The following is a 13,794-nucleotide window of genomic DNA, read 5'->3' on the forward strand; positions in this document are numbered from 1 at the left end:
ATGCATTTTTTATGTGAAATTAACTGTCAGTCTTTTAAATCTAACTTTATTTCAGACTTAATTTGTGACTTTTTTGGTACCTGATTATTTTATTTTACTCTGAAGCTGCATAATGGGATATTGCATAGGATAGGGTGTTGGATACCAAATGAAACAGGCTTGAGAAATGTGTGTGTGTATAACAGATGAAGAAACAAGAATGTGACCAAGAAGAATAGGAATGCTGGTAACTTCTAAATTATTTTCATTCTGTTTGGGAGATGGCAATGTGAAGTGTAAATGTATTCATGAGTTAATAAAAGCTATTTGACAAAGTTGCCTGAGGAATAGACAGGTTGTGTGTTGAATTCTTTTAGCTATTGTGTTTCTAAACTGGGTAAGTATGAATGGTTATCCTCAGCTTTAGATTACTTTGTCATAATTTGAAGTGTTTCATTTTTTTAAATGCTATTGTTTCCACTTTTTATTTTTTTTGTGTGTGAGGAAGATTGGCCCGGAGTTAAAATCTGTTGCCAGTCCCCCCCCTTTTTTTTTTCTCCCCAAAGGCTTAGTACATAGTTGGTAATATGTACCTACTCAGTACGTAGGATATACCTAGTTGTAAGGCTTTCTAGTTCCTCTGTGTGGGATGCCACCACAGCATGGTTTGATGAGTGGTGTGTAGGTCTGCACCCAGGATCCAAACTGGTGAGCCCAGCGCCACTGAAGCAGAGTATGCAAACTTAACCACTTGACCATGAAGCTGGCCCCTGGAGTGGTTTAATTCAGGACTGAACCGGGTTGCGTTGGCCTGTGGCAAAATGGAAGAGCTGCTGGAGGAGGGGAGTGGGTGCTGGTGGTGCTGGTGCTTACACTCCCGTCTGTTATGGCCATGGGGAGTGTGGGCCTGGATCAGCCGGCTTGTCCTTTTCCATCCTATTCCTAGCCAGAAATCCAGATTTTACAGGAAATCTGATTTTTAAGATGTTGGCAACTAACTCAAAAATATTTAAGCACCGTGGCCTAAATGAAATGTATCTGTTGGTCAGATATGGCTACCGTACTGTAATTTCTGATTTAGATAATTGGCTTTAGATGTTCCTTAAATACGTCCTTAATTGCCTTAGACCTCTTTTAGTATTTAGGTTTCAGAAATTGCTGCTCACATGCTGACAAAACCCACCTTGTTAATTGGTCATTGGTTTACAATAGGACTAATAGTTACAGAGTGAAGGGCAAACATGTTCAGTTCTTAACAGTAGTATCAATTTCAGTTTTGGACTGTTGGATTATGTTTGCCCGTTTAGGCTAAAGTAGACTTACGGGCTTTGGAGAGGCGCACCAGGACTGAAGTGTGACAGTGTAAACTGTCAAACTGGTACTCAGTCCGCTTTTTCTTTGGATGTCTGGGTGATTGCCTATTTTAAGCATGCATTAGTACAATTTGGTTTACACTCGTACCAACAATGAGTCCTAACAAACCCCTAAACTTAGGGGTTTGAAATACTGCTTCTGGGCAAAGACTGCTCTGTCTAGAAAGTACCGTTTTTTTCTCAGGATGTGTCTCTGAAGGTTACGTTAACTTATATGACCCGTGATCCTTGGAAGATAGTATTAGCATGAAAACGTTTAGGTGCTCCTCTAGTCATAGTGTTGAACAAGGGGGAAGATACAATATTTTTGTTTTCGACGGGCCTTCATGTTTCCATGGAATGGAAGCCAAGGTATATTACCTGACTTGCTTTCCCTTTCTGTCGTTTTCACTTCCCCACTCTCACCCCAGCTACATAACAGCAGATTGCAGATAAAAATCTCAGGTCCAGTTTGTTCTTCCCTACCTTTCAAGTCCAGGGTACAGTTGATTTGTTCTGTCCCTTGGCCCCCCTATCCTTTTTACTGTGATTACAGTGCCCTAGTTAAGGGAATCGCTGCCCACTTTGGGAATGCTTCAGTAGAGCTTGGTGTGGATGAGAGCTTAAAAATGGAATTGCAAGTGAAAGCATGGGCTTAACAAAACCTCGGCCTCGAGCGCTCAATGCTCATGAACTGGCATTTGCCTGCTTCTGCCCCAGAATCAAGAATTCCCCGTCTGTCTTTGTTTAGACTTTGGTTTTTAAAACATTCTCCTTGACACCTACCCTGGCTGTGAAGATGCTTTCATTCTGTCAGGTGAAGAAACCCAAATGCAGCTCTAAGAGGCAGGTGGTTGTGGTTGCAGTCCAGAGCAAGAAAACACGCATTGTGGTGCTCAGACCTGAGCTGCGCTTGGATTTCCAGTGCTGGGAGGATCCTTGTGTGGGAGCCCACGTGCAGCCTTTGCTGCTGTTAGAAGGGTGGAGAACCAGTTCAAGTCCTGGATATCTGCCCTGTTTTGAGTTTGTGTTCAGATGTCCTGTGTGCAAATTATGAATACAGAACATCGTTCAAAACTGGTTTTGATTCAGATTTCGGATGAGTTTGTCTTGCTGAATGAAAAGCTAAATTTAGGGGGCCAGCCTGGTGGCTAAGCGGTTAAGTTTGCGTGTTCCGCTTCGGCAGCCTGGGGTTTGCCTGTTCGGATTCCGGGTGCGGACATGGCCCCGCTTGGCAAGCCACGCTGTGGTAGGCGTCCCACGAATAAAGTGGAGGAAGATGGGCATGGATGTTAGCTCAGGGCCAGTCTTCCTCAGCAAAAAGAGGAGGATTGGCAGTAGTTAGCTCAGGGCTAATCTTCCTCAAAAAAAAAAAAAAAAAGAAAAAAGAAAAGCTACATTTGGGGGTAAGATCTTTGCCAGGCATATGTTTCAGGAAAGGTGTACTTAAGTCTCCTATTTTAAAATTGCTCGAGCCTGTTAGGTAAATATGCGACCCAATAGTAGGTGGTTTTGTCATCTTTTTGCTGGTATATTACTACTGTTTGTCAGCAGGGACCTGAGAAAGCTGTTGTGTGAAGCATACTGTCTTGAAACCCTTAGACACCAAGTTTCCATCGGGGATATCTTAAGTCCAGCAGACTCTGGGAGCACTGTTGCTCTCAGGAATGCCATTGTCACATGTGGACTGAGGGCCAGGAGTTTTTGCAAACTCAGTTTAAGAAGATTAAAGTGAAGAGAAGGAATTCCTCCTAATACTATTTTCTTTGTTAACTGTTTTGTCTGATTAGAATGAAATAATTGGAATTTGTAATTTCAAGATCTCCTACCTTCTGACATCCAAGGAAAGCAGTTCTGATCCGATTTCTCTGAATTTTTATGCCAGTCTACTTCTTGTCCTGTCTTTGAAATACGAGATAAACGTTGAGTTGCAGTCGTAGTCCACACACCGTGCCTCAGTTTCCTGTTCACTTTGGTTCCGTTTGGGCCACAGTTTCTCACAGTCCTTCCAGATGCTCTCAGGGTTATCCTGTTTGTGGTCTTATGTTTTACTACTTGAAAATCTTAACAGTATTCTCCAAACCTTGGGGAAAATTAGGAAGTTTTTAAATTTTTCGAGCAAAAGTATCTGCTTGAGGAATCATGGTAATTTCAGGATCTTCTGTTTGTGACTTGGCCTGCTGGGAGCATCAGGGTCTGGTCTACCAGGGAGACTTGGGTTTACATTTTCTGGCCTCAGTCACACGGAAAAATGAGAAACTTTTTGGCATCTGTTGTTCTAGGAATGGTTTTTCTAGGAACATGAAATTGGAACCAAGTAGGATAACAGAAAACATGAGGGTGAACCACAGAGTTGACCCGGTTGGATGTGCTCCCTCTGTAAACCTTATGGTTTATAATACCCAATCCGTGGTGGCTCATTAAACAGGGGCATGTGTGTATGGATTGTTTTATATATGGATAAGTTTCCCCCCCTTGAATACTTGGCCATCTTAGGCGTAAGATAGTGTGATCTGCATTTTACACATGAAAAAACTGAAGCAGAAATGTGCCCAGGGTCACACAGCTCAGTGAGTGGCGAAGCCAGGATTCTGAAGGCAGTCTCAAACCAGGAGCTCCACCTTTGATGGCCACATCGGTAACAGAGTGTACACCACAGCAGAAGTCGAGTTGAAGGCCCTTCAGGTTGGAGGAGATCCTTCGCATCTGTCTTGAGTGCCGCTTAGGTGCCAGCACCCCCGTGTGTTTGGGGAGTATAGACTGTAGGACGAGGTCCCAGCCTTCACGGGCTTACATCCTAGGAAGGGAGGCAAACGAGCAAGTGCTATGAGGAAAGACAAAGGAGGTTAGAGGACAAAGTGTGCACATTCCCTTTTGTGCGAGTGCTCGGGTGCAGCAGAGCCTTACCTGGCGCAGGGAGCGGGCCTGGCCGGTACCTGGGGGTGGAAGTGGGAGGGTGGGGGGACAGGTGCGGAGGGCGGGGAGTGGTTGCGTCAGCTTGTGTTCCACTCAGCAGGCTTTTGTTTCAGGTTCTCGTCAAGCCTTTACTGGAAGAAATGACAGTGTGTAACAGTTGTTTTCATACTTAATTTTTTTCCACAGGACTTTTTTATCTAGTAATCTGTCTTGATGCTGCTGCCTTGAAGTACATGTTTTTCTCATTTTATCGAAGTGAGAATTAAGACAAACTCGGGCACGCATGAAAGTTAAATAGTTGAACGAATCTCCATATTGTACCCATCACCCAGTTTCAGCAGTTAATCAGCATTTACCATTCTTGCTTCATCTCCAGTCCTCCCCTCCCCCTTTTCTTTTGCTGGAGTATTTTATAGTTTCTTTATCTTAAAATTTTAAGCTTTTAAAAGAGTTACAAGAAAGTTGAATTAACACCTGTCTGCTTCTCGCCTAGATCACCAGTTGTTAGAACTTGCCACATTTGCTGTTTTTGTATCTGCACCATTTGAGAGTTGCAGGCATCTTGACCTGTGTTTTTTAGGAATAAGGGCCTTCGTCCTAACCACAACATAACCATTACACTCAAATTTGACATTGATACAGTACTATTATAAAAAGTTCAACTCATGTTCAAATTTACTGTTACTCCAGTAATATCCTTTAGGTTTGTTTATTTATTGTTTGGTGAGGAATATTGGCCCTGAGCTAGCATCTGTTGCCAGTTTTCCTCTTTTTGCTTGAGGAAGATTGTCCCTGAGCTAACGTCCATGTCAGTGTTCCTCTGTTTTGTATGTGGGATGCTGCCACAGCATGGCTTGATGAGTGGTGTGTAGGTCCGCAGCCGGGATCCAAACTGGAGAAGCCCAGGCCACTGGAGCGGCGTGCATGAACTTAAACACTACGCCATGGGGCCCACCCCTGTCCGTTAGTTTTTAATATAGTATTCAGTCAAGGATCATGCATTTAGTTGTTCCTTGGTTTCCTTGATCTAGAACAGTTCTTGAGCCTTTGTCATAAATGACAGTGGCCCGTTGGTCTGCAGAGTCCCTCAGTTTGGATTTGTCTGGTTCCTTTCTCTTGATCAGAGATGAGTTCAATGTTACTGGCAGGAGTATTCCATAGGGATGTCAGTGCATCATATCAGGAGGCATGTCGGTGTCCAACTGTTGATGTTAAGCCATCACTGGGTTTAGGTGATAGCCACAAGATTGCTCCATTGTACATGTATCTCTTTTCCTTTTGTAGTTAGTGATTTATGGAGTGACAACAGTCTTCCCCTGGTTTTAGCATCTATTGATGATTCTGAGTCAGGTATTGCTGGAGTGCTTTAAAGCAAATGCAGATATAAAATTTCGCCTGTAAATATTTAGCGTGTGTCTAAAAGATAGGGGCTTTTAAAAAAACCACCGCAGTGCATTTATGACGCTGAACTACAGTTCCTTAACCTCTGATATCCTTGGTCCCTTTTCTAGAACTGTCTCAGATGTTTCTCCACAGTTGGCTTGCTTGAATTGGAGTCCAAACAAGGTCCCCAAGTTACATTTACGTGATGGCCTCTGAAGTTTTTACTCTGTAAGAGCTTCCCCACCCTTCCTCCCTTTCTGAACTAGGTTGATCATTTCCTGGTGTTTTATGGGTTCTTCTATTCCGGGTATTTTCTGTAAACTGGTATTTAGAAATTTGACCAGCTTCAGGTTGTTTTGTTTTGCGAGAGTGCAGAAGTGTTCCTGGGTGTAGCATCACATCAGGAAGCACACACGTCTGCCTTTTAGCGATAAGATTAATTCTTGTTCTTGCAGGTGTTGGCGGCCTCATCCATCCATTCTAAAGCCCCTGTCAGCCTCTCACCTAAGCTTCCAGCGTCCATTGTAATCATTGCCCAGGTCCATCATTTCTTTAGGGGCTGTGAAGGGTGATTTCCTGTCTGCGTCATTCCTTCTGTAATGATTAGCTAGATTTTTCCTGACCTGGCTTCATTTCTCCTTTTTTATGTATATCTTCCTGGGGAGAGTTGTAAAAGGACACATTGTTCATCTTCACTTCACAGCAGCTGTTTGTGGACTGTCTTAGTGATCCTCTGGCATGTCCTCAGTTTCCTCATCTGTAAGTTGGGGATAATTGCCGTGCTTACCTCTTGGGGCTTTTGTGGGGCTTAGAGGAGCTGCATTAGGGGTGTAGTGTAAACATGTTGCCCTAACTAATTAGCACTAACTAATGTTGGTAAATGGTAGTTATTAAAATAACCTTTTGAATTTTGCTGGAACATTTAACTCATCAAGTATAATGGAGGGGGAGAAGGGAGAGGTTTTTAGTAAGTTGACATCAACAAGAGCTTGGACTTGTGTAGAGTGAGCTGAAGGGAAGTGCTGCTTGACCGCATGGACAGGACTCATACAAGAGGTGCTTGCGCGGGGGGGGGGGAGCCTGCACATGTCACCGCACACTGTGAAGTGGGTGTTGGTAACTGCAGGGGTAAAATCTGGACCACATTCTGAAGCGGAGTTGGTACAATGAAGGGAAGTGGGTCACCCTGCGGTGTAGGTAGGATGAGATGGTGACTCCAGATACGGATTCTTACTACGTCATGGCCCATTGAGATTTTTATCTGCACAAAGGGCATTCTTGCCTAGTTTGATTTCCTTGTCATTCCACACACCCTCAGTTAGAGCTGTTGGAGATTGCTGAGCACTTCAGTGGGGGAGGAAATGCTCTCTTCTTGGCCTTTTAATCTGCCATCTCTTATTGCTTAAAGCCGGTATTGATGATTGTGTAGGATATTGGGAATTTAGCACTCGATCAGGTACTTGGTCGTTGATATTTGATTCACTTATTTAATGAACATTTGAGCACTTGCAGTGTGCAAGTCAGTGTTCTAGACACAGACCACGTCAGTGAACAACACAGGCAATCTCTGCCCTCGTGGAGTTTACATTTGGGTAGCCAGGAGACAATAAGCAAGTTTTATTAAGGTGTTGAGTGCTATGAAAAAAAATGAAGCAGGATTCAGGAGGGGCTGACATGGTTAGGGAAATTACTTTTGAGCAAAGACATAAATGAGAGGAGAGCAAGTCTTGTGAAAATCTGGATGCAGAGTGTACCCTGCGCCGGGAGCAGCCGCTGTCAAGGCCCAGAGGCGTGTTTGGTACATTGTGAGTAAATGGACGGCTGTTTGTTGTGTTAATTAAGGCCCTCTTGGTGGGCCAAGGGCCGAAGCTTGGAGACCGGTTAAGAGGCTTAGGGCAGTTAGTTAACCGGATGAAATGGGACGGTGATTGGGACCAGGGGGCTAGCAGTTGAAATAAGTAGTCTGATTCTGGATATATTTTTGAGGTAGAGCCAACAGGCTAATGGATTGACTTTGTGTGGGTTGAGAGGGAAAGTGAGCAAGCAGTCCAGGATGATTGGTACTTTGGGGCTTGAGCGCTAGTGAGGACAAAGTCGCCATTCTCAGGGATGAGGAAGATGGAGTAGCACAGGTTCAGAGGTACTAGCCGAGTTCTGCACACTGCCAGGCAAGATGGTACGCAGTCACAGACACTTCCTTCAGTAAGAACAGGGGTCTGTGGACTCCACTGTGAGAACTCTTCGGTCTGTAGAGCCTGCATAGCCGATTCTTTTCACCTGACGTGTTAAAGATGTGGGCGTGAGCAGGTGAAGGCAGCTTGGCTTGGATAGCTTCGTCCAGTCCACGGTAGCAAAGTCAGGTGTAGACGAGACATGGAGACTTAGTTTTTTATTCTCAGGTGGAAGGGTTAATTAATACTGAGGAAGGGCACAAGGCGAAAGCCTTGCACTTGCTGCTGAGAACCTGGGTGAGCCCTGGCCTCACCGCTGTGTTTACACTCACCTAAGAAGCCTGTCCCTGGGACTTCTCTGTTTTGAGTCTCTTCATTTTCTCCATCCATATATCCATTCAGGTATGATCGTACATGAATACTTCAGTTGGATTTTATCCTCTGTGCTGTTTGCAGTCTATTTTGTTAACATTTGTTATGTATACATCTCAGGTATTTTCTCTGCAAGCACAGATTTTTAAACATGGATGATGTTGACTGATCTCTTATTAGTTAATACTGTTTGTTTCTATCAATAAAGAAATGTCCTTTTCATTGAAGGTGATGCTGCTTAGTGATTAGGATCAGACGGTCTTTGGACAGACACATGCAAATCCTGATGTAAACACAGATAACCGCAGCCTGGGGCAGGCCACACGCCCTCCGGGGTCTCAGTTTTCTCATCTGTAAAATGATTATAGTAATTGTCCTTACCCCACGATTGTCGTGAGGATTAAAGTAATGTGCACAACATGCGAGGCACGAGGTGTGAGGACTCAGGTCAGTAAGTGGCAGGTTTAATTTCTCTCCATTCTCTCACTCACTTATCTTTGACCACCAGTCTTTCACAAGTGAGTAGTGCCCGGTCTCTTGAATTCTTCCCAGTGAGAGTGAACACACGTGTGTAGCCGTTGAGATTCCATGACCTAATGCATCATGGGCGCTGCGGCCCTGTTACTTCGTATTTCCGTTTCTCTCAAGAAGGTTGTTGGAGTTTGCTCCATATACCTGATCTAGTATCATCCACAGAAGAGGTGAAACCAGTGGTAGTTTCACAGTTGGCCCCATACCAAACAGTCTTCATTCTCTGAGACTTTTTTTAAAAAAAAACAAAAACATTGTGAGCCAGACCTATATGTTGACAGAAGCAGCTTAAGAAGTGAGTATATCTTGGGGGATGTCTGTGTGTGGATGAAATGATAAACCTGGTGGTTTATGAACTCTCCTAGGTGAAGAAGCTTTGATTTGAAGAATGCTTTACTTAGATGGGGCCACCCCTCCTAACGCTCCCTCCCCAGTCTTTGAGGTTGCTGAAAGAGCTGTTTCGTTTGGTGAAGGGCTGCTGAGGGGCTTCAGGCCCTGCTTCGCCTGCCCCCAACCCCATGGTTCAGAGGGAGGAGAGATCATCAGAGTACAATTTGAATGTCACTTGAGTTCAGTTGGTTTCATACATTTCGTAGGTTTCGAATAGCCAGGGTTGTAGGTATAATGGAAATGTTCTGTCAGAGAAATTTAAGGGCAGACTCCTTAAATGTTTTGGGGGCTGTTAGATCATACAATTAAATACATTGTTGTCTTCAGCTCCACCTGTAATTTAACATTGGCTGGACTTCATGTCAGTTGTATCTGGAACACGCGTTTTGGCTTTGAAGTGTCCCTAATAAACCACTACCGGATCCATGCTCTACGTTTGTAAAGTAAGGGAGGGTTGAGGAAGGTCCTGGATGAGTACGTATGTACTCTGTACCAAGCGCTATCAATCCATTCCACTGGTGGAATTTGCTTTACGAGACCTTGAAGCCTTTACTAGACCACGATGACAAAAGTGAAAACAGGTATGAAAGTCCCTAAGTAGAATTTCATATAAATTTACTTATTTTTTTGTATTCGAATGAAGTGATGTAAATAGGAGCTAACAGTTGATGAGGTCATTGGGAGACTCTTTAAAATATTTGTGAGAGAACTGATTTAAATCGTTATTTTATCTATGATGAGGATCCTAATATGCCTGGCGGATGGTGGACAGTTTACTCTGAAAGGAGCCGACCTCGTCACTTCCAGTCTGTGAGTTGTGGAAGGTAAAGTGACATTTCCTGAGCACCTGCCTGTTGCACTCAGCAATATTGCGTGCTTTCTATATGTTACTCATTCCTTCTTAAATCATTAGGAGCTGGATGATGGTTGCATTTTACAAACAAGACAGTTGAGGCTTCTAGAGATTAATTTGCCTAAAATCCTGCAGTTAGGAGTGACAGAGCTTGGACCCCAGCCCTTCAAAGCTTGTCTGCTTTCTTGACCATGCCACCTACTCATGTAAGTTTCCAGAGGTGTCTGTTCTATACCCCTTGAATTACTGGTAAAGTGAGTATTTTTCTTTGGATCAGAATATGAGCGAGACTTGGCAAGCCTACTGTTGACAGTGCTGGGTTGGGCCTGTTCGGATTGTCCTTTGAGTGTGTGGTTTTTAAATGACTCCAAAGCTAAAAATATTGTTGTTTGGTCACTTTTAAGGTCACTGTATTCTAACCTTTGTTTAGCCCCTGTGCCTCATTGAATTTATTATGATTTGGGGCCCTGGTGGCTTAAGGGACTGTTTTTCTTGTTCTCTATTTGGTTTTTATGACAGGTAACTTTCTTTTTAGATAAAGTGACCATACATCCTGGATTTTACAGATTGTCCCAGAATAATTTCCTACTAATAATTTCCTAGTTTGAAAGATAAATTATGTAGTCTCGCAAGATATTAGAAGAAAGATGTTGGATTTGGTCATTGTAACTAATCATATTTTGGTTCTATTACCTGAAGGAGTTTAACGACTGGTTTAAATTTGGTCTGGACTAGTTCACATACAGCAAATATCTATGTGTCCTTCTCTATTTGGATTAATCAGTTTTAATTTAATTCACCCAGATACATGAAACAGTACCAAAACTGTATTCTAATTTTGTAGAAAACTTTCAAGAAAATAATTGCTTTCTGAGAAGAAAGCTCCCTCCTTTGGAGGGGAATCTGCTCTGTTTCAAAACATCCTTGTGTTGGGATTTGGTGAAATCTATTTTGCCTGTTGCCACTAGGGGACCATTTCTTTATACATTCTATGGATATTACTCTCATTCTAGAAATAATTGTCTTAAAAATGTACTACCAAGGAACCAACTCCCATATTTACTATACCTATTTTATTACTTGTCTCATGTTTCTCACTGAAGAGATTTCCTTGAATTGTAAACCAGCTTAGTCCTAGAAATACAAAAATATAAAAAATTTTATTTTAGCTGAAGAAAAAAATTTTCCATGTATATATTCTTCCTAAAAATAAAGGAACTCTGGATAGTGTTCATTGTATTTTTGTTGTAAAGATGTTTACTTCTTTAAAAGAGAAAAAATATGTGAAACTCATGTTGCCTATTTTATTTGGAATCATTTTTAAGGTATGCACAATTTATCTCCTAAAAGACTGAAGTTCAAGGCTCTGACAGTTCGTGACTAGAATGTGAAATTTAGCTGCAATGTGTTATAGTATCTTATATTTTTCTACAAACTAAATTGACCTATTTTTGGTTTTGTTTTTCCTTTTTCAGTCTTTTACCAGGTGCTGGTCTCTGGATGTTTTTTGTTTAAATTGGAAAAATCTTAAACCTGCCCACAGACTGGTATGGTACCCAGTGAGACGGGGACTGTGGGCAGTGGCTTTCGAAGGCAGAGAGAGCTGAGGACTCAGCTTGAGCTAGTGTTTGACCGCTCCCTGCTACCTCGCCTGTGGGCAGAGCACCTTTTCTCTCTAGTTTCCCTGCTGTTCTAGAGAAGTCAGAGGTTAGATGTAGCATGAGAATTTCAGGGGCCGCCCTGTGGCCGAGTGGTTAAGTTCGCGCGCTCCGCTTCGGTGGCCCAGGGTTTCTCCGGTTCCGATCCCGGGCATGGACATGGCACCACTCATCAGGCCACACTGAGGCGGCATCCCACATGCCACAACTAGAAGGACCTGCAACTAGAATATACAACTGTGTACTGGGAGCTTTGGGGAGAAAAAGGAAAAAAAAAAAAAGATTAGCAGCAGATGTTAGCTCAGGTGCCGATCTTCAAAAAAATGAAAAAAAGAATTTTAGCCGGTCTGAGCATACATCAGGGAGCAGAGTATGGCGTAGATTTCTGACGTGGATAAATCGTATTTGACAGTGAAAAGCACTGTTACTGATCCCAGCAGGGCTTCCTGGTGATCCAGGAGGGAAGTGCTTGCTTTGTTTCTGAGCACTTGGTTCTCTCAACACATAAGTTTCTACAGTGGCTACTACAGCACGCACCCCTCCCCCCCAGACAAAAACAAAGCACTCGGGTGTGTGTCCCTTCTTGGGGAAACACATGGTCAACTACTGCCATCAAGAAGAGCCACTCCCGAAAGGGCCCTTCGGACCAGTGAGCTAGGCTTCTGTGTGAGTCGAAACCAGTGGCGAGGCTGTGGCCTGGATGTGGGGTGGCAGGGAGAGCGCTGTCGAAGGCAGGCCTTAGAACTGCCAGCGACACTTGTCCTTGTAATTAAGGACTTGACCCTGATACTGGAACATTAAAGGTACCCTTTAAATAATTAGTGTTTATTGGTCATTTGATTAGATTTTGTTGAAATTTAGATGATTTTTCCTAAATAATGTCCAAGTATTTCTTTAAAAACTGGAAAGTCTTTGGGGTGGGGAAGTGGTCTTAGAAATATGACCAGCTTCAGGATTTGGCAAGTATGAAGTGACACAACTTCCAGCTTTTAGTGTATTTTATGCTGTTGTCTGCGGCAGTTTTACTTATGCCACTGGCTTTTAGGAGGAAGGATTTTACTCAGTTTTCTTAGTATAATTATTGTAGTGTTTTATACTGAACAAAAGACATAGTGATGGGGTGAAGATGTTTCTATCTAGGCAGCTTTATGAATTAGACCCAATAACCTAATTCTGTAGGGCGGTTATCTGTAGGCAGGTTTTCCAGCTCCTTCCTTTGCCAGTGAGAGGTGTGTTTTTTAGTTTTTAGTACTGTGGTGTATTTCGAACAGTTTTGAAAAGAAGTCTCTTTAGTGTCATTTGTAGGACTTAAGTTTGCTACTGAATTTTAAAGGAAAATGCCTGGATTCATCAAAAAGTATCTGCATTGTCAAGCATAGACTTCACTCTGAGTTTGCCTTATCACAAAAGGAGAAATCACTCTAGAAGTTAATGTGTGCAAGGCATTAGGTTGAATAACAAAGTGTATTACGGATTGATCTTTCAGCTACAATTATAATTGACTTTGAAGATTCAGAATTTCTCTTTTCCAGGAAAAAACCATCAAATTCATAAACTCGATTTTAGGTAAATTTAAATATCTGTTGTGCAGAACAATTTTCTTCAACTAGGACTGAAAAATATCTGATTGACTTATTGAAGATAATTTATTATCTAATGGTTGTGAAATGTCTGTTTTGTTGAGGTTTGGAAGATACAATAATCAAATTATTTTTCAGTCTTTCAGAAAACTTTTCTCCTTCTCCCTTCTCTCCTTGCTTTCTAAACCCTTCAACAAGAAAGCATTAAAAGGAAAAAATATTCAGTAAAATCAAACCTGAGTCAATGCCTTTATCCTCTGAGAGATTCTCTTGGAAATAATTGCCTCATGAAAAGGAAGGGAAGCAAATTACCTTTTTGAATTTTTTTTTTCTTCCAATGTCTTCCTTCTAGCTAATGAAAAGAATAAAATTTTAGGGTGGTTTTGTAAGTTGTATGTTCCTAGTTTTTTTGTGTGGAATGTCTTATTTCCCTTTAGGGCAGGAGTCATCTCACAATTTCTAGGTTACTGTATGATAACTAGCATAGATGGACACTTGTAGTACGAATTTAGGAAAACTTTATAACAATAGATTTGCACAGACTAAGCGATGATATTTGGTTTTGTGTTCGGGGCGGGGGGTAGATGATAACACCTAGTAAACACCACT

The 13,794-nt window shown here is 42.4% G+C and overlaps 2 protein-coding genes across 2 annotated transcripts in view; both read left to right on the top strand.

Moving 5' to 3' along the window:
* Positions 1–13,794, top strand: part of SLC5A3 (solute carrier family 5 member 3) — a 35,380-nt gene that overhangs the window by 9,462 nt on the left and 12,124 nt on the right. The gene's annotated exons all lie outside the window — the stretch shown is intronic.
* MRPS6 (mitochondrial ribosomal protein S6) overlaps positions 1–13,794 on the top strand; it is a 76,938-nt gene that overhangs the window by 9,122 nt on the left and 54,022 nt on the right.

This window comes from Equus caballus, chromosome 26, assembly GCF_041296265.1.
Source record: "Equus caballus isolate H_3958 breed thoroughbred chromosome 26, TB-T2T, whole genome shotgun sequence".
NCBI classification, from domain to species: Eukaryota; Metazoa; Chordata; class Mammalia; order Perissodactyla; family Equidae; genus Equus; species Equus caballus.